Source organism: Neofelis nebulosa, chromosome 11 (genome assembly GCF_028018385.1).
Source record: "Neofelis nebulosa isolate mNeoNeb1 chromosome 11, mNeoNeb1.pri, whole genome shotgun sequence".
In the NCBI taxonomy this organism is placed as follows: Eukaryota; Metazoa; Chordata; class Mammalia; order Carnivora; family Felidae; genus Neofelis; species Neofelis nebulosa.
The window spans coordinates 20,094,126-20,107,331 of NC_080792.1; positions in this window are offsets into that span (position 1 = coordinate 20,094,126).

The window sequence follows — 13,206 nt, forward strand, 5'->3', positions numbered from 1 at the left end:
TTCTCTCTCTCTCTCTCTCTCTCTCTCTCTCTCTCTCTCTCTCTCTCTCTCAAAATAAATAATAATAATAATAATAATAATAAATAGACTAAAAATATTTTTAAAAGAACCTTGTCTAAAATCACACAGTTGGTAAGATCTGAACTCAGGTCCATTATTCTTAAACCAGTCTTTTTTCTGTTATCCTCAAAGTGGAAAGATTCATCTTGAATTGAATGGGGAAGCCTAATCTATTACATTTTACATTGTGCTCAGTTTCCTTTCTCTTATTCTTGAGCTTCTGGGAAAGGGTAGAAAGTATACCTTGAGTAGACAAGCAAATGGTGCTACATAGTAAAAAATTGTTGCCAGTGAAAATGGAAAATCTTTCAGCATAATCCCCTCCCCACTGCAGCCCACTGCACCCCACCTTTCCAATTTTATATAATTCATTATATCTGTGATAACAATTTTTTTGGACTACAAAGGGTGATACAGTTCCACTGTTTCCCAGAACTAACACTAAGCTAGACAACATCTAGAACCATGCAGGAGAGATGAGAGGCAGGAATAAATGATTGATTAACACGTGTGTGAGTTCTCAATTATCGATGGTAATGGCCCGTGGATGTAATGTGGATTTGCCAAAGCTGCTGATAACCCAAAAGTAATTTTTATTGAGATTTTGGAATACAAAACATTTTTGAAAGAAGAGTCATCTATCTAATAATTACTTTAATTTTGAGGTAAGCTACGATAATGGGTATTTTTTAATTCCCTAAATACACATCATTGTGAGGCAGGAGAAGCATCCAAGAATGTGCTAGTGAGTAAGGAATGCCAACAAAGACTAAAATCTGGAACAGGATTCGCAACACAATGGCTAAAAAAGCCGTGGTATGGGCATAGCATAGCCAGGGACAAGTGAGGTAAGGCCACGGTATCCCACAGCCGTACCGCCTGGGTGCCAATCCTGGCTGTGGATACCTACTAACTTTAGGATTATGAGCAAGTTACTGAATTTCTCTGCACCTTAGTTTACCCAACTATAAAATAGAGTCTATAGGGGTGCTTGGATGGCTCAGTCGGTTAAGAGTCCGACTTTGGCTCAGGTCATAATCTCCCTGTCCAGGAGTTCGAGCCCCACATTGGGCTGTCTGCTGTCAGCACAGAGCCCGCTTAGGATGCTTTGTCCCCCTCACTCTCTGTCCCTCTCCCACTGCACACACACATACTCTCTGTCTCTTAAAACTAAATAAACATTAAAAAATAAAATGGAGTCTACATAGCAGCTACCTCATGGTGTGGTCCTAAGAACTAAATATATTTAAGGATGTGCGTGCTGCACATTAAGTGTGATACTACTATATATTTCCCATATTATGCAGGCATTAACGTGAATCAGGCAAACCTTTGCACGGCAATGTGAAAACCTGGCATGATATACTAAGGGAAAAAAGAAAAGAAAAAGAAAGGAATTCAGATAATTATACCACTGTCCCATGTATATTTTAAAGCCCCTGATGACTAGATATGAGTTATAGATTGCACCGCTAGTAAGAACTTGAACTTTTTTTTTCAACAAGAGAAGTTCACTTACAATCACTTCTTGGTCAGGAGGTGGACACAGATGGCCACACTGAAGCAGATTTACTTTTCTCAGTAATGGAATGTAAGACTAGGAAACCCAGTGGGCTCCAGGGCAAGAGAGTAGAAAGACCTTTTAACTTCCAACAAAAGTTACCTCTCCTGAGAGCTCTTGGTAAGCATAGCTGGTCACTTGGAAAGAGGAGAGCAAGTTGAATGGGGTCCATTGAGCTCTCTGGGAGTACAGGGATCCTATTGGTTCTTTCCTTTCTTGGAGTAACATGGTTGGAACCTCTCCATCTGCTGTGTTAGCATTGTCCTATCTGAGGTCTGATGAGAGGAATACACTACAAGGCTTCCAGAGAGGAATGTTCCCCAAGGGAAAAGAAGCCTGGTTGGGTGGCAAAGCCTAGATACCCTGGTCTAGGAATACATGGGGAAGGCCACTTCCGGTCCAGGTATGGCTGAGGTAAGAAGTCCATTTGGACCAGCTCCCTTAGCTCAGAAGTCACACGTGTGAATATGGGCAAAAGTATATACTGTTGGAGTCCACATGTAGAGCAGGATTATGATCTCCGAGAGGATCCTACCAGTAAAAGCATAATCGTGGCTATGGATGATGCCATCAGATGGCACAGGACTGGTTATCAATAGTGACCTTGGGGTATTCACAGAAATCCCAGCAGAAGTACATTAGGTTTGCCAGTTCTCTGTCCTTCTGAGTTTTGTAAGCATAATGAATCTCTTTTGAGTAATTACCTAGAGGATGAAGACAATCTAGGTAAGTGGTACATACTGAATTTATGAAAATAGATGTAGATGTAGATGTGAGTATAGATTAAGTATAGATACATTAATCAGAGTTAGATAGATCAAGAGTTTTTGACCCCAAGAAGTGGTTTGACCTTACCATGCATTTGAAATTTTAGCACTTGCAGAATAGATGCAACTATTTCATATTGGTTCAAAAATCTGGATGTGTGTGTGTGTGTGTGTGTGTGTGTGCACGCCTGTGCACATGAAACTCAAAGTGTGGTCTCAGGACTAACAAAATCATCACCACTTGGCTGCCTGCAAAGTCATGCATCCAGTGGCATGCTGGTGAATGTTTAACATCTGGCTTACAGAGCGGAAGGATGGGTGAGTTGGGGGAAGAGTTCTGATTTTTAGCATTTGCTGATTTCAATGCTTTAAATGCTCCTACCTGGTTGATGTCTTTGTGATATTATTGAATGTGGAATTGGGAGGAATATGCACAGTGGCCTCTACTGAGCTAGAGCAAGCTGGCTCCAGTGCACCATTGCATGGGTCCCTGTCCCTCCCCAGATTTGCTGATTGGAACCTCTGGGATTGAAGCCCCAGAGTATGAGTTTTAACAAGCCACCTGGATTATTGTGATGCTCATGAAAGTTTGCAAAGCATCATGGAAGTCAGCAGACTCCTAGGTTTCCTGCAGAAGTGAAAGTGCAATCAGGGCATCCAAATAGGTAGCTTTGTTGAAACCACAAATTAAGCCAGGAAAAAGGAGTATGGAGCAGTGTACTTCACTCTGGAAACTCATTAGTGGATGTTAAGGCAGAAACACAGCCCAAACAATATACAGGAAGAGAAAGCAGCCAGAGAAGCAACTAAGATATGGAAGAAATGAGAGTGGAATTTTCCAGGAGTGCAATCCTAAAAGACCCAAGGAGAACTTCTCAGAAGTGTCTTGTGTGTGAGCTAAGAAATAAATACAAAATTAATCTTTATCAAATCCTATTAGTAGAACTATACAGCCTAAACACAATCTGTAAATGGGTCAATCGGCATATGATAAATTTTGTCACTAAAAATAGATTAAACAATCAAAACAGTAAAATTTAGATCCCCAAAATTTGGGAGGGTGGAATTGAACTCGAGAGAATTAATGACTATATTGTTTTGTTTTTTGTGAATATACATGTGTTATACTGTATTTATTTTGTTGTATGTCATGTGTTTTTACTGAAATGAAAAATAATGTATTTTCTATTAATGTTAGAATTTTAAAAACGAAGTAATTTTTAGTTTTGACTTTTAAAAAATTCTAACATTAAAAGAAAATAAATTATTATTTTATTGTGGTAAAAACCACATAACATAAAATACCCTACCTTAACCGGTTTTAAGTTTATGGTGTTAACAAACACCATGAACATTGTTGTGCAACAGATCTCTAGAACTTTTCATCTTGCAAAACTGAAACTCTTTGCCTATTGAATGACTCCCCTTACTGCTTCCCCAAGCCCTTGGCAATCACCATTCTACTCTCTGTTTTTATGAATTTGACTACCTTAGGTACCTCATATAAGAATTATGCAGTATTTGTCTTTTTCTGACTGGCTTATTTCACTTAGCATAATATCCTATGAATCATTCATATTGTAGCATATGATAGGATTTCCTTCTTTTTAAAAAAAATTTTTTTTAACATTGTATTTTTTTATTTATTTTTGGGACAGAGAGACACAGAGCATGAACAGGGGAGGGGCAGAGAGAGAGGGAGACACAGAATTGGAAACAGGCTCCAGGCTCCGAGCTGTCAGCACAGAGCCCGACGCGGGGCTCGAACTCACAGACGCGAGATCGTGACCTGGCTGAAGTCGGCCGCTTAACCGACTGCGCCACCCAGGCGCCCCAACATTGTATTTTTTTGAGAGACAGAGACAGCGCGTGAGCAGGGGAGGGGCACAGAGAGAGAGGGAGACACAGAGTCCAAAGCAGGCTCCAGGCTCCGGGCTGTCAGCACAGAGCCTGACATGAGGCTCAAATTCACGAACTGCAAGGTCATGACCTGAGCCAAAGTTGGACGCTTAACTCACTGAGCCACCCAGGTACCCCAGATTTTATTCTTTTTTTAAGGGATGAATAATACTACTGTGTATGTATATACCACATTGTCTTTATCCGTTCATTTACTGATGGACATTTAAATTGTTTCCACCTCTTGGTTCTCATGAATAATGCTGCCACAAACATGGGTGTGTAAATATCTTTTTGAGATCCTGTTACCAATTCCTTTGGATATATAACCAAAAGTTAAAAAGGGAAAGCTATTATTATTAATTAAATATCAATTATTAACAACACAAAAATAAATATATATACATATATATTTTTAAAGTCATAGCTGGAGTTTTGATGAAAATTGATGGAATCTTTCATTATGCCTGTGCAGAATACAAGGTTAGGCAGTGGAACAATGAAGAACTTTAAAACAGTCTCTGCCCTCTAAAGGTTTAGAGTCTAATTGATGAAGCAATACCAACACATAAATAAATAAATTATAATAGTTTGTTTCAAAAGTAAATTAGTTCAGGGGCACCTGGGTGGATCAGTCAGTTAAACATCCAACTCTTGATTTTGGCTCAGGTCATGATCTCACGGTTTATGAGATCAAGGCCCACGGTGGGCTCTATACTGACAGTGCGGAGCCTGCTTGGGATTCTCTCTCTCCCTCTCTCTCTCTCAAAATAAGAATTAAAAGAAAAACATTTAAAAGTAAATTAGTTCATCATATTAATTACTGGTGCAAGTACAAATTGGTCAATCCACTCTGGAAAACTGTCTGGCAATGTCTACTGAAACTAAAATGTGCCTACTTGTGACCCAACAATTGTAGGTATATAATAGGATATCGTAGGTATATACTCAAGATAAATAACTGCATCTATCCACCCAAAAGACATGTACAGAATTTTCAAGGTTGTTTTACTCATAGCAGTCAAAATTTGGAAAACGTGAATTTGAGGGGGTGTTGAATGGATAAAAAAATTGTTGTATATTACTCAAATGAAATACTATACAACAATAAAAAAGAATAGCCTGCTTCTGTACACAACTACATGGGTGAATCTTACAAATGTAATTATAAGCAAAACAAGCTAGATGTACATAGACTGGATGATTCCAAGTTCAAGAATAGGCAAAACTAATTTCTGGTTGTACAAGTCACAGACATGGATAACGACTGTGAAGGGGAAGGAGATAGCCTTCTGGGTTGCTGAAAATGTTCTATATCTTGATCTGGGTGGTGGTTACACTGGTATGTGTGCATGTAAAAATTTACTAAGCTTTGTAGATTTTTCCTTTTTACTGTATGTATGTTGTACTGCAATTTTTTTAAAAAGTTTTTGTTCTAAATAAGTGAGTTAGTTTCAGAGGAGGAAGTGACGGGGAAAGATCAAGAAGTCAGAGTATACCTCAAAGGGGAAATAAGAATTAAGCTGGATTTGATATAAAGGTAGGAATTATTCAAGGGAATTGCATGAGGGAGGTCAGTTCAAGCAATAGAAAATATGGGAAGAAATACGTAGTGGCACAGAGGTTCAGAAAGCTTGGCAGACCTTGGGCTTGTCTCTCCAACATCCATCTTCCCTTCCCCTCCGAATAGAAGCCTTGTGGGTTCTATACTGTGGGTTGGGTATGACTGGCTTCACCTCAGCTCCAAGAGTGGGCCTTAACTGGTTTGAGCCTTATCAATATAATCATTTAGGGATTAATGTAAACCAGTCATTCCAATGGTTTGGTTCAAAAGCAGGCATCTTCCTAAGATTGTAGAGTTAGAGTTCAGCTGAGGCTTTAGTATCAAAGCTTAGAAAGGACATGCAACTATTGAAAGCAAGCAAACAAGTTTATAGCTTCAGTTTTTGATGGTAACCGTTTTGGAGAACACGAGGGAGTTAGCCTGATGTAGAAAGTTGGGCTGAGTTGACAGGAATGTGGAAAAATACAGCTGAAGCCCTAAACGATGGCACCGGATTTTTTAGGTTTGCAGGCACATTACTGTTTATTTTTGTTTTGTTTTGTTTTGTTTTGTTTTACATTACTGTTTAAATCCACTTTGAAATATCCACTTGGAATGGATTTTCATGCTGCTTTGTAACCCAAATAACGTTTCTAATAACCTAGGCACAACACCTCTTGAATGATTTCTTCTAGTTTCCACAGCCATAGCCACAGCCTTCCTTCAGACTCTCACAACACTGGTTGAGAGAAGTGCAATGACTTTCTAACCTGGTCTCTGCCTTCCTTTTCTTCTTACCTTCATCATCCTCCATGTTGCTTCCCAGATGATCTTCTCAGGCATATCCGATCACTGCTGCTAGGTGCATGACCCTACAGGCTCCATGCATTGAGAATAAAGGCTAATGGGTCCAAGTTTGCCAACTGAGTTTTACATTTATTTTTGATAGAAAAAGAAACAGAGCATGAGCGGGGGAGGGGCAGAGAGAGAGGGAGACACAGAATCTGAAGCAGGTTCCAGGCTCCGAGCTGTCAGCACAGAGCCCCAAGTGGGGCTCGAACTCACGAACCATGAGATCATGACCTGAGTCAAAGTTGGTTAAGCCGAAGTTGGATGCTTAACCGACTGCGCCCCCTAGGCGTCCTGCCAACTGAGTTTTTAATACCTTAGTTCTACTCACGAACCCTAACAAGACCCTTAGTATCCAGCCAGATTTTGTCCGAGCTAGCACTTCAGCCCAGAACATGCTTCGCTCTCTATCTGCTTAATAAGAATACCACTTCTCCTTTCCGCATCCAGCTCTAAACTTGTCTCAGAATTCTAAGTGTTTAGGTTTCTCCATCTGATAACTACTCATTAGGCTACAGTCTGGTAGGACAATTTTATGTCATGATAGCTCCCAGTTCAGTGTGTTAGGGAGTTGGGGTGATTTATATGTCTGGCCTACCCACTACAGTAGGATGCTAGGAGGTCAGGGGCCTTGTTTTTTCATCTTGAATTACTCACTGCATCTTGCCTAGCTCTTTTCATAGACAATAAAGGTACGCTATATAGTTAGTTGGCTAGAGACAAAACTTCCTCTAGGGAATGACTTGGAGACTGTTACAGGGTAAGTGGGAGCAGCGAGGGGAGGATAGCTGTTGAAGGAGTTTTAAAAACTCAGGTTAAGTAATTAAGTTTAAACAGTTTTAGTGCACTTTTGAGTAGATGAAGGTTTCTCTTGCTGTTTTTCTAAAATCCCTTGTATTCTTTCCACATTGTTTATTTTTTAAACCATTTATCTTTTTATTCATCTCCTTTTCTTTTGTGGGGGGTGGCTGTTGGTTATGAAATAGTATGTAACTTGAGAAGAGAAGAAATAGAATGAAGAGGTGGTTTGCTTTCATTTCTCTTCTCCAACGTGATTATTCAGGTATTCAGGAATACCTTTGCTAGCAAAGCAATGAAGCCCATATACTAAAGTGGTGGCTTTAGATATTTTTTATAGTAACCTCTTAGGCACATACCACATTGTATATACATACCTGGAACAGGCTTTTGTAAAACAACACTTACTCTTAATTCATGCCATGTATGTTGGTCTTCTCTATGTTGTTCTGTCTTACTTTGAACAAACCCAGTAAATCCATTTCATGACCATTAAAGAGTTGAGATCTGAAAATTGAAAACTGTGACACTAAGGAGTAGATACTATACTTGCTAGGTCACAGTCAGTGGATGAACACTGCCAAAGTACATCTGCTAATACTATTACATTTAATCTGTCACAATAACTTTATGATAGACTATTATACCCATGTGACGGATGAAGAAACTGAAGCTTGGGGATACTTGGGGGTTATGACATGGAAGAGCTGAGACTCAGACACAGGTAGACCATGCTTCTGTCAGAACTCAGTGGCATGTGCCATGGCTTGAGGTCACGTCCAACTGTGGAAAAGATCCGCACATGTTGATCTTTTAAACCGGAAGCACACGCAAGGGAGGATGAGACCACCAGGGTGCAGACAAAATGGTCAATACACAACAACTTTGTTTCTCCTCTGGAACTCTATTTCTGCCCCATTTTCTCAATCTGCAAGTCCTTCCCCACATGACAAAACCCTTAAAATAGAACATTCAAACTACAGCAGAGAAAATAATTTTATGATTAGAAGGAAAGCTTTCAGAAGGCTGGCACTAAAGTTTTTGAGTCCTCTTTAACAAAATTCTGTGGACACTAAGAATGAGAGCTTTATTTATTTATTTATTTTTACCTTTCGTTTTCCAAAACCCCCGAAACATCTAAAAATAGATGAAATAAAAATTCTGTGCTATTGTGTGCCTATATCCAATAAGGAAGGTTTGTTATGGTTTGTTAACCATACGGTTTGTTGGGCGCCTGGGTGGCTCAGTCGGTTAAGCGTCCGACTTCGGCTCAGGTCATGGTCTCATGGTTCGTGAGTTCGAGCCCCAAGTCAGGCTCTGTGCTGACAGTTCAGAGCCTGGAGCCTGCTTCAGATTCTGGGTCTCTGCCTCTCCCCCAGTCACGCTCTGTCTCTCTCTCAAAACTAAATAAACATTAAAAAAATTTAAAAAAAAAAACACCGTATGGTTTGTTACGGTTATTAAAGTCATGGCACACGCCACTGAACTATAAGCAGAAGCATGGTTTATCTGTGTCTGAATCTTAGCTCTGCCAGGTAGTGGCTTTGTGACCTCAGGAAAATTATTATACGTCCAAGCCCCGGTGTTCTCATCCATAAAATGTTATAATAGTGAAGCAATACTATGACAGCAGCTCTTAACACATTCATAACAATGAAGAGACTGCTTTCACGATTGGGTAAATTAAGGCAATTATCCCTTAGGGTCTAGGATTCAGGTGACAAGGGGCCGGTGGCCTGTTAGCCTGTTTCAAATCACACTGGACATTCACTGCCAACATTTGCTGATAATGAGACCAGGGTAAAATGAAACCTTAAAGAGAGCCGGATTTGAAAAGGTATGACAGCTGCACTCTTCAGTATAAAGTGTGCATCTTAAGAATAAAGATAGATTCTTGATCCACCTATTTAACAAATAGTTATCAAACACCTCCAGATACCACCACCAATGCCAGACATTGCATTAGGTGCGGGTACATAGAGTGAACAATATTCATGCAGTCCCTGCAGTATGGAGTCTACAGTCTGATGGAGAAGACAGGCAATATAAAAGTAAACGTATTAACAAAAGGATCCCAATTGGGAAAAGTGCCACTAAGGATATAAAGCTGATGTGGCAGAGACTAATAAGAGGGATGCTCACTTTGGACAGAATAGTTAGGAAGGTCTCTAGGAAGAGGTGATATTTAGGCTGAGACCAGAAGGACGTTAAGGGACCAGCTGTGTGAACAACCAAGAGAAAAATCCTGGGACCAGTAAATGTAAAAGGCCCTGAGTATGTGCGACTGTGTATCATGATGCTCTGGACTTCTTCCACACACACTGACTAATCCCTTCTCTTCTGTCCTGCCTGCTGCTTTTCTGACTCAGCCTTGCAGTGCATGTGGGGCTCCAGTTCAGGGTCCTTGATGATTGCGCCCTTTGATATATCAGCCTAAAATTATTCCAGGAGTCCTTCCTTTTCCACATATATTCCACAGGCTGTACCTTGCTCACTGTGACTTCGCCATTCATTCTGATTTTTTTACCTACATTTTTGCCTTAGGGCCTGACGGAAGAGATGTTGATACAAAGTAGACTCTCAAATATTATTTGCTAAATTTTTGGATGCATTTCATCAGATCATCAAGGAACTGTTATTTTGGTCTGTAGTTTTGTCTGCTTATTTATTTTAATACGGGCAGGATTGGGGGAGGTCAAATGGGTGAAATTTGAAGAAGAATGGTATGGCTTTCTCGAGTGGCATTCAGTTACTGGAGGGCTACTTCTGCCTCTGTAGTTCATTAGTGATGTGACCTTGGACAAGCCATCCCACTTGAACCTTGACATCTTGAACCAAACTCCAGGATTTGGTCCAAGCACCCTTCAATGTCTGTTCTTTTCTATGACTCATTGGGTTTCAATATTGGCCACTCCTTCCACATTCCTAGGAAATAAATGTTATTTTTAGACATCAACTTAGTTTATGCAATAATTATACCTTACATTTCATAACAATTTGTCATTTTCAGAGTATGTTAATCTCTACCAACTCATTGGATTTTAACCAGTCATGTAAAGTATGGAAGACAAGTTTTTTGTTTTTTTTTTACATGTGACAAGATGTGAAATTTGTCCAAGGTCACAACACAGTAGAAAGGGGAATGACACTTGTATATACTGTCCTGACTGTATGTGGCACAATTAATTGGATAGAATCCCTACTGTGTGAGTGGAATAGTGTTTATGCCCTAGAATAGTGATGACTCCTTTTTTTTTTTTTTTTTAATGTTAAGGATTGTTTTGAAATGCTGAAATCAAAAGAATCTTTTTTTTTCCCCTAAAGTTTTTAGTTGTAAGAATCAGAAAAGTCCTCAGGTTAGCTCACTTAGGGAAGGGGAATATGGCAGGAGTAGCAGTCTTATGGACAGGAGGCAAGGTGGCCTCTATAATAAATGGGAATAAACTTTATAATAAATGGGAAATAAACTCATTGCTTCCTAGGACTCAACTGTCTACTTTTCTCAGAACTTCTAAGATCTCTCTTATCTAAAGAGCAGTTCTCTCTGCTTACTCATGGTTCTTGCTTCCCTATAACCATGGCCCACATGGCTTGGCTTCCTGACACTCTGGCCAGCTGACTCCAACAAGTCAGATCATAGACCACTCCTCTTTTAGTTCCTGTGATCCAATCAGCTGGGGCTGGTGAAACTGGGACAGGAAGGTTATAGAAAGGTCATATGGTACCCACATCAAGTTCTACCTCTGCATCAGGACTTAAGGACAGGATTTTTAAGGAACAGAGTCCATAGAATGGAGCAGGCATCCCCAAACCTATCTGCTACACTTACCTATTTATCCAAGTTTCACAAAATTCTACTGAGTCTTCCTTTCTAAGGTGTCTCCAGTCTTCGTAAGCATAACTTCGTAGATATACCTATTCTTCTTATAGTTCATGGAAAACAAAACAAAATAAAAAAAAAAACAAAACAAACAATCCACATTTGTCCCTTAATTTAAGATAGGAAGGGTGGTTGCATGGTTTTCTGACTGTGGGATGCAGTTAAAAAAAAGTGCTAGCAATCACTTGGGGGCAATGAGGTCCCCCACCTGATCCTGTCAATTGTTTCTGGACAGATCATTTATTCCCCTTGAAATTCAGGAAAGGGAGGCGTTTGCAATCTAACTAGAAACTAGAAAGAATCTTAAGGGATTATCTAATCTAGCCTCTGTATTTTACAGTAAAACACATTGACCTCAAGCCTTAGGTCACAGAGTTGATTAGAGGTAGAACCAATGGAATACTTCTCTTAAACAAATGTTTGTGAACTTTTTATTACATCATCTCAGTACAGCCCTGTAGAGGCTTACTCTGAGAATCACAGATAATGATTGTAATAATGCAGCATAAAGTAGTGTCTACATGTAAACTTTAAGATGAGAACATGGAATGGGGATGGAAAACAGGAATCTTCCAATGTGTGAATAGACAGGAAACAACCTAAAAATGCTCTAATTCTTGTTTTCTAAAAGGTTACATATAAACAAAAGATCTTGAAGATTGATCTGAACTCTCTTACTGCCACAAAATTGCATCAGAAAATGGAGATTAGGCAGTTCCTGCTGCCAGATGGTATAGGAATGTGGTTGAATGTCAACTCTGATCCTAGGCTGCCTGTCTTCAAAGGTGAGTGCTATCACTTATTAAAATTGTGTGCTTTTAGGCAAGTTTGTATCATTTTCCAAAGTGCCCTGGGTCAAGCTACTCAACATTGCTTCCTTCTGATTCTCTGTATGTAAAACATAAAAGATGTAATATAAATATATATAAATATAACAATATTGTAAGACACACTCTATAGAGTCATTCTCAGGATTAGAACGGCCAATACTTGAGAAATTCTTGAACAGTGTTTGGCACATAGTAAAGCCACTATGTAAGTGTTAACCTATCATGATTATTACTCTTTTCTCCGGTGGGAGTACAATTACACTGGTGGAATAGAGAAATCTCCATTTAAAATCCCGTGGGCTAGATTAGTGATATCAGTTAGTTTAGCTGGAATTAGAGATGGAAAGGGAAATTTTCTTCTCTGGTGACTCCATCTTTATCCCTTTAACTCAGGAAATTCGGAAGGTGATCACGATTTGCATGCCACAGACCAGAAAGCAGGCTAGAGAAGGTAACTGCTCGCCCAGAACTAGAAGTTGAGTCAGTAGTGGTTCAAGGTACAAACTCGATTTGTCTAAGACGCTATAACCTAAAGTCTTCTCCAAGTGAAGACTTTCTGGACTTAGGAAGTTCTCACTCCTCCAGGGTCAAAAAAAAAAAAAAAAAAAAAAGGTGTGTGTTGGGGGGGGGGGGTAGTGGTGGTGGAGGGCACCCTCATACCTCTTCAAGCCCGGCATCTACAACTTGGTACAGCCGCCTTTTCCCACGCTGTTCAAGGCTAGCTAAGAGGACTGGCTCCACACTGCGGGAGAATCCGAGCTCTGGCTTTCTGTTGCTGAGGCCAGCCTCCCTCAGGGTGAGCCAGGGGATCTGACTCCCCTGCGCCAATCTGTGGCGTGTAATGCCTTCATTTACTTAGAAACTACACTTCTGAGTAAAAACAACAACAAAAACCCAGGAAAGACCAAGCAAAGGGAGCAAGAAGAAGCGCGCAGGAACACGGGGCCTGGGAACAGCCCCAACCTCATGAGCCCTTGCAGTTTAGCCCCCACGCGCGACACCCTACCCAGCGCAGCCAC